This window comes from Hipposideros armiger, unplaced genomic scaffold (genome assembly GCF_001890085.2).
Source record: "Hipposideros armiger isolate ML-2016 unplaced genomic scaffold, ASM189008v1 scaffold_91, whole genome shotgun sequence".
In the NCBI taxonomy this organism is placed as follows: Eukaryota; Metazoa; Chordata; class Mammalia; order Chiroptera; family Hipposideridae; genus Hipposideros; species Hipposideros armiger.
Genome location: NW_017731441.1, coordinates 3,043,835 through 3,052,230, shown reverse-complemented (window position 1 = coordinate 3,052,230; position 8,396 = coordinate 3,043,835). Strand labels below are relative to the sequence as shown.

General features: G+C 46.6%; 1 protein-coding gene across 9 annotated transcripts in view; it reads right to left on the bottom strand.

Annotated features, from left to right (window-relative positions):
• Positions 1-8,396, bottom strand: part of MCF2L (MCF.2 cell line derived transforming sequence like) — a 200,363-nt gene that overhangs the window by 106,986 nt on the left and 84,981 nt on the right. Inside the window, exon 1 of one of the 9 annotated variants that reach the window (XM_019644819.1) lies at positions 3,231-3,322. The exons of the other annotated variants lie outside the window; for them this stretch is intronic. The gene's annotated coding sequence lies outside the window, so the exon portion shown is untranslated. Of the gene's footprint in view, positions 1-3,230; positions 3,323-8,396 lie in introns of those variants that run through there. 9 annotated transcript variants of the gene reach the window in all.

Below are 8,396 nucleotides of genomic sequence, written 5' to 3'. Positions count from 1 at the left end.
TACCAATTTGTATTGTCTCATCCCTTCCCCTTCTCCTTCATCCCCACCCCCTCCCAACTAACAACCCTCAGTTCTTCCTCTGTGTCTCTGAGACTATCAGTACTTTTAAAATCAGAATGTTTTAGATGTTATGCTGATTTATAATGAATATAGATGTCCTAATGCAATAAAAAATAATTGATTAATGAAATGTCTGTGAAATGTTAAGGAGAGGGGCAAATAAAGTAAGTGCCAGGTGCCCCCCATACCCCACAAAAAACCCAAACCAGAACATTCTGTAAAAGTTTCATAAAAAAGGAGATCTTGCTAAGACACTGTCTTCCACGTCACTATTTAGCTGGTGCAGTTAACTAATTCAACACTTGCCTTCTTGAGAACTGTGCTTACTTCCAAAATCTACCCTCAAGGGCAAAGTCTCCACCCTTAACAAAGGCTAAGAAAGAGCAGCTGGAGTGTGTCCCAAGCCCTTGGTGGCTCCATCTGACAGGAGCCTGACTGCCATGCCCGCCATCCTTGGGACAGACCATGTAGGGTGTGTTCATACTTGGCCTGTCTCATGCAATAACTCAGGTTAGGCCTATTCCTAGGTACACAGTGGTTTCTATTAATAAAAAGGGAATACTTCCTTACAAGGAATTATTATAAATACAATGAGAAGATTACTAAGGAGTGTACATAAAAAAAGGAACTTTTAACAAGAAGTGGTACTCATGGCCTGAAATCCCACACACAGGCTGAGCACGGTCAAGTGGGCACGGGGTCGGGACCAGAACAAACCAAATCCTGCCTCAAAATAAGTTATTTCTGGGAACTTAAGACATGAGGAGGTCTCCTGACTTTGGAATTCGTAGCATCCTTCACAGGACATGGAGGGCAGCCTGCTGCAACTCCAGGTCTGACATGGAAGAAAGGCTGGGCATGAAAAGCAAAAGTCTCATGAATGTGTTAGAACGCAAATTTCAATTGCATTCTAAGTTGTCACAGTTAGGATGCCTTTTTCATCTACTCCATTTACAAAATCTGATAGATTGTTGAATGCTTAACAACTTCTGATAAAATGTCCAACATTCTAATGAAATCATGCTTTAAACAATTCTACTTTTTTTTTCCTCCACAGAATGAGTAATGCAACTGGAAACAGCATTTGAGAGGTGTTTATATCATTCAGGAAAACACCCACCTCCCAAAAAGGGGAATTAGCTGTGGATCAAAATTAACTGAAAAGGAAGGCAGGGTGACCAGCTTTCTTAGAAGCATTTTTAAGGAAGTTCCAGGCTAACTTTCAGGTTTAGTTCAAACTGTGCTTCCTGGAACAAACATACCTCCAACTCAGGTCTCTGAGAGACAGCAGCACACCCTCACTCTGGGGTCAGCCAGCAGGCGGGGTGGACCCAGGTGCCAGGCCTTGTTTAGTGTCAGATGGCTGCCAGTGAGCCTCTCAGAGGGTTTCAAAAGCCCTGTTTCAGGTCAGGCAGCTTGTACCATTGGTCTCTCTCCTGAGACTTGGTTAATATCCCAGATAGGGTCTCCAAGCCCAGTTGGTATCCATCCCAATTGTTCACAAAGAACATAGATTGATTATTACGGTTTTCTCTCCAGCACCAAGCATGGACCTGGCATACAGTAGATACTCAGTACCTGCTTCTGAATAAATGAATGAATGGAAAAAAGCACTTCTTGGGTCCTTGAAATCTTTCAATTCATTAGTTCTTAGCCAAATGCAGAAAACAGTTTACTTTTACAAAAATTTTGTTCCTTTCTATAAGTCACGGAGAGTACTCTGATCACCTCTTTCAGGTAATCTTAGAAAATAAAGGTTTAATTGCAAGAGTAGAAATATTTCACACGCATTTTGAATGAAACTGCAAATGGGGTATTGTCAGTCCATTGCTTCCTGCCTCATCTAGCCGGACACTATGTTCTTTTACATTTCTCAAGGCCCCATATGCAGGATGAACATTTGTGTTGGTTTTAACATGTTCTCTCTACTGTCTCTTCTTGAAAAACCATTCTCTAGAGATGTAGAAAAAGTAGTTTTCCTGAACCCAACCTTTTTGACGTTGCAGGATTTAGAATATAAATTCCACAACAGATTTTTAAATTAGTGTTGCTAATGTATTTTATAAATCCTAGTGGTCTTTCAACATAAGACAGTGACAAAGAAGGGTTTTGTCGTTGATGCTGTTTTCAGAATGGATAAGGTTTCCTACAAATCTGAACCATGATAAGATTGATAAATTGAAAGGAGAAAGTTACTGAATTGTGAATCTCTTTGCATCTCACACAGAGCCTACAAGAAAGGACTCCAGACATTGAGCTTTATCTCCTGCTCTGTGTAGAATGTCCGATGAGGGTCTCCATGGAGACTGCTGCCGATCAAAGTATACCATGCACGCGTATGCAAAGCCATCACGCATATGCAAAGGCATCCACACAGGGAGGGCTTACACACACGTGTTAGAGGCTCAAAGGAACAGGTCCCAACTCCTGCTCCAAGATACCAGATGCAAACATGTGGCTTTTCTTTTTTGTTCTTTCATTTGGTTTGGATACACATTTTGATAATGGTAGCACTGCACCCCAGAGGTACTAAACAACCTTTTCTTCTCACCATATAACATTAGGGGGAAAAAAATGTAGTAAATAAAGACTATAAAAAGTGTCATGCACCCTGGTCAGAATCAGCCATGCCCACATAGCAAACAGCATATGTGCTGTCAGATGTTACTCATGCTTCCTCTAGACCATAACAAACGAGGCAGTGCCAGTAAACCGTCCTGGAGTGCCCGCTCATCCTGGACACGAACCATCGCACCTCCCTAAGAAGAAGCTTCCCACCCTCAATTCACCTTCCTGAAACTTTCTTCTAGACACAAGCTATTAATTCACAGCAATCCGCCTAGACCCAGCCCTGCTTAGCTTCTCTGAGGAACACAAACACACTGCCAGCAGCCAGATTTCAACTAATTGTGCAAAGAGCTCACATTTGGGTATATCCCACTCCCTACACTTTGGCATCTCTCAGAAACCAGTTATTAGGACGACGACAACAACATAGCACTGCTGGTGGCCATCCTGTTAGCGCTCCTTACACAGACGTCACACTTTCATAGCACACTCACGTGCACCTATATTCTTAATACGACCTCTATGGCATCACCCTAAACGTCCAGTTTTAACAAGCACTTGCTTTTGAGCAACACTCTGACTTCAGGCTCAGAGGCTCCTACCTGCTGTCGACGGGGCAGGGCGCGTTCCTCCAGCCTACCCCTCCTGGCCTCCTGCTCTTCCATGCAGAGAGGCTAAGCTTACTGAGATTTGGGACTCAATCCGTAAGATTTCACAAGGTCATTTCACTTCCTGTTTTGCGACTCTGACTCAATTTTAATTTACCAGTCAAGTATTTTTAGTCAAATGGGGAGAAAGGGGCACCCAGCTTGTGCCTCCTGATCTTGTGGCAGCTGTTCTCTGCTGGATTTCCCTGTCACATGAACGGCAGTTCTGAGAAAACCAGGAGGGGAATTTGGACATTAAAAAAAAAAAAAGAAGAAGAAGAAAAAGACTGATAATCAAAACAGAAATTCTGTTGCCCAGTATTAACTTCATGCTGGGTGGACTTGGGTAGGACCCTAGGCTATGTCCTGGGTGGCCCATGACCCACCCTGGGGAGGCTGCAGCATCTGCCTCTTGGTGCAGGAGAGAGGGACCACATTCAGTTTAGACAAAAGCATTTCTAGAAAGTGCTGGAAGAGACAGGCAGTGAGGCCTCCTTCAAAGACGATCCAACCCGGACCAGATACACGTCAGAGACGCTGGGGCCCCCCAGATCACGTGAGCCCCTCTATTGGGCAGCACCATACGATACCCATGGTCCTGTTGGGAAGGGCAGGGGCTGTGGTCTGGGAGAGAGATGGTCGGGTAAGAGCAAATCCACTGAAGTGAGTTCACCCGGTGTCTAGACAACACCTGAGCATCTGTGCGCCAAAACCAAAGGTCAGGCCATTAAAGACCTGTTCCTGACTCTGTAGCCGTAAGTGTCTAAGACCATTATGGCCACAGGTCCCAAATCACAACGGACAGGCTGTTCTTAGCTCTCGTTTGTGAGGATGCGAGAACAAGAGAAGGGAGAACCTTTGAAAAGTCCTTTTCTAGTGGCCCTAGGCAGCCCCGCAGCTTATTTTCTTAGCAAAACATAAACTGAGAAACTAACCACAAGCACTTCTTGCCATTCATGGAGTCCCGGAGAGGACCCACGAAGGCACGAGTGTGAGAGATGCAGGACCCAGGGTCAGGGCGCAGGCGTCTGCTCCAGCTCTTGTCTCTGTGACGCAGAGGAAGCTTTTCGGGGACCAGGGTAGAAGCGAGGCGCTCAGCTGGCCTGGGGCGGAAACGACCAAGAACTGAGGCCGGGCCTGGGCATGCAGCTGGTGCTCAGAGAGCAGAGGCATCTCTCCTTCAATAGGTTGTCCTGTGGTGTTGGGAGCAGCGGCATCTTTGCTCTGATTTCCCCACATACTCATCTCCTCTCGTGGGATTCTTTCCCAAAATACTTTAGTACCAATGAAGCATCTTGAAGATAATTGAAATGGTACATTTTCACAGCCCCCAAAAGACCTTGCCATCTGGTCTTGTGTGTTAATGCATCTTTCAAATTCTCAGACTTTCCCTCTGGGAGGCGTGCTCAGTACAAAGTGCACACCCCGTAGGGCAGTGGTTCTCAACCTTTCACAGGGGTCACCTAAGACCATCGGAAAACACATATTTTCGATGGTCTTAGGAACTGAGACACCGCTCCTCTATCCGTCCCCAGGCCCGCATGCAGATACGCCCACATACGAGTACCCAGCGACCCCTGTGAAAGGGTCGTTCGACCCCCAAAGGGGTCGCGACCCACAGGTTGAGAACCGCTGCTGCCATAGGGTCTAGGTGTGGGAGTGGGGGAGACCAGCCCTGCTCCAGGAGAGGAGAGTGCATGGTGGTCCCCTTTCATGGGCTACATCCTCCAGCTGCCAGTCAGCATTGGACCAAGGTGGGAGAAACCCACACAACTCACTCCTTCAGGTGTTTCTGTCAAATATTTAAGGTGATTTCATCAACTGTGAATTTAGCCCAATCACTGACCTCAGAACTTAACCTCCACGGAAGGTTCAATTTCCCTGAAGGGGAAAAGCATGTTATTGTTTTACAAACAAATAAAGAGGCAGCCTCAGATTTCCTGGGCAGAACCCAGGTTTCCGCCCCTGCCCCGTGCTGAGGTCAAGTTCATTCCCCTTTCAAAGTTCTTCACCCAAGAGAGACCACAAGTTCCCAAGAATTCTCACCTGCCAGCCTTCCTCTTTGCTCCAGCCCAGCGATCCTGGCCCTCACTTCCTGCCCTTCCCTAAGGGTCCTCAGGTGGGCTCCACTGTCCAACCCATCACCTTCCCTGCATCTTCACCAGTCAGTCGCTGACCTGGCTCCCATCCTTGGTGTCCTGTCACTACGATAACAGTATCAGGAGCAACTGGGAAACCTAGCCAACCCATGCATCCACTCAGTTACACTTTTAAGTCGCCTGTCAGCACCCATGCCTGCTTGCCCAGTCGCCAGGGGTCATTCCTGACAACCCTCCTGGACAAGCCATGAAAATTCTGACAACTACTACCTGACCCTCCAGTCTGTACAATGGGACACTGAGATCAGAGAGTGACACAAAGCTCTAAATCTGATGATTAGAACTCAGAATAAGGGGCCAAATAAAATGCTGAGGAAACACCCAAAGGCTCCTATCTAGCAGGACGAAATCCTGGCCATGATGATGTCAGAGTTCTCACCACAGAGAAGGTGGGAGTCAGCTAACAAAGGAGCAATGTCCCCCACCACATTCCAGGAGACTTCCTGAATTTCAAGATTGAATGAAGCAACCCTCACCAGACAAACTCGCTCAGCTTGCGCATGGTTGTGGGACTCTGGCGGGACTGTGTCTGGAAGACAGCCTGGGATTTGTAGCTTCCTGGAAAGCTGACAATGGATGCAGCTTTGTGTCACTGAACTGTACTTAATCGTACAAGGCAGTCAATCATCAAGTAAGTCACCAGGCTTGCATCACTCTGTCAAGGGATAATCAATACTATGTAGTAACGGCTTTTCTTCTGTTTTGCATTTGACACGTGAACCTTCGTGTATCAAGCACCCTTAGAATGAGGTCCAGCTGCAGCTCTGACAAGCTTGGTGCTGGCTGAGCTCTCCCCTCTCAAGTTCAGACTAGCCATGGAACTTACACTTGCTAGCCAAAGCGAGAGCATTTGCCTTTGGTAGCCGACGACTTGACTTAGAGTCACCTAACCACTTTTGGTAAAAGGCTCATTTACTCATAATCCCCATTCCCTGCGCTACTCCAGACTCCAAGGCAGCGGTTCTCAACCTGTGGGGCGCAACCCCTTTGGGGGTCGAACGACCCTTTCACAGGGGTCGCCTAAGACCATCGGAAAACAAAAAGATATTTACATTACGNTTTTGGAACTCTTTTTCTGGAATGGCCATCAGAGCTGTCATCGTATTACCCTTGATGTCCTGAATGTCATCAAAATGTCTTCCTTTCAATATTTCTTTCATCTTCGGGTAAAGAAAAAAGTCATTGGGGGCCAGATCAGGTGAGTAGGGAGGGTGTTCCAATACAGTTATTTGTTTACTGGCAAAAACCCCCTCACAGATAGTGCCGTGTGAGCTGATGCATTGTCGTGATGCAAGAGCCATGAATTGTTGGCAAAAAGTTCAGGTTGTCTAACTTTTTCACGCAGCCTTTTCAGCACTTCCAAATAGTCAACTTGGTTAACTGTCCAGTTGGTACGAATTCATAATGAATAATCCCTCTGATATAAAAAAACACTAGCAACATCATTGCAACAAGCTCGCGAACTTAATTGTTAGACCTTCACGTATTTTTAAAAAGTCTCCGCCCCCTCAGACGCTTTTATAAGTACAGCTTACAGACTCACATTGAGAAGCCCACCTCAGGCCTCCTGGACAAGACCCAGAGGCCTCTGCTTGTCTGTGACACTGTGCTGCCGCCCCCGAAACCCTTCCAACTCAGAAGCACACTTGATTCTCGCTGTCCACTCCCAGCGCGTTCGTGTGCTTCTTCATTTCTCAGGGAAAGAAAAGTGGTGGAGAGCTGGGTTTGCTCATCAGGGATAAGGCGCAGCGTTCTGAGGATATGCCTCAACGCCAGGCCTGGTGATCGGTCTCCTGCACACACTGGAGGCCTCCAGGGCCCCAGACAGAGATTTCCCTGATTCTAGAGGGTTCCCTCTAGACTCTCTAGAATGCCTGCAGTTGATTCTGTTCGGGGTTAGGATTCTTGTGTTGCACTACCCCACAGCCCCAGTTTATATTTCCTCTTTCTCTCTCTGTATTGCACCCCTCTGGCTAACCATTAACTGTATTTTTCTTCATAGACCTGATTCAACCCTTTAAAGACCATCCTAGTCTTGGCTCCAGACTTCTTTGTCCATATTATTGTTGTAACCAGGCCAGCTTATCTTTCCTGGGGAGTTGAAGCTTGCTTTCCTCTATCGGCGGTTATAGAACATGCCCAATAACTAGCAAGTACATACTAAAAGCAAGTACTGTTCTGACACTTAAGTACACAGAGTGAGGAATCTTGATCTCCACACCCAAGCTCCAGGAGACTGTCCCTGTGACAGCCATCTCATGCCCCATCCTGGGTGTGGACGGCCCCACCATAAACCCCGGCTAGGAAGTGATGCCACTTCTAGGACTGAAGGGATTCTAAGGAACCATCACATCTAGAACGTCCAGGCAAGGTTTCTTCAAGTTGGTTAATCATCTTGGAAAGGTCTTCTTTTACTGCAGCAAGTTTCAAAGGCTCAGCTTTTGCTTTCAGATAAATTTGAGATGTGCAAATGGAGAGGCAGCTCAGGGCAGGGCTGGTCATCAGCCTCCAGGAAGTCAAAGGTTCCCGTGATTTCCCAAAGCAGGTGATGGACAGACTGAAAACAGGTGACAGGGCAGTAGCTGCTGAATGGTCAGTCTGTCGTCTTTTCCTAAATCAAGCTTTTACTTAGAGATAACTGTGGACTCACACGTGGTTGTGGGAAATGATGCAGAGAGACCCTGTGGACCTACTGTCCTTAGTGGCAACATCTTGCAAAACTACAGTACGTCTTCGAAACACAAATGCGTTGTCCTTATATGACCAGCCCTTCGTCCCTCCAACCCCCAACGCTTCCTTTTCCTTTTAAATGAAGTAGTATTTGTTTTGTTGTACTTTATGTGTATTTTTTTTAAAGATTTTTATTGGGGAATTGGGGAGATGGGAACAGCGCTGGGGAATTGGGGGAAGGGGAACAGACAAGTTGCTGTCCTTTTGTTCTTCAGTTTAGTTGTGGAGGACG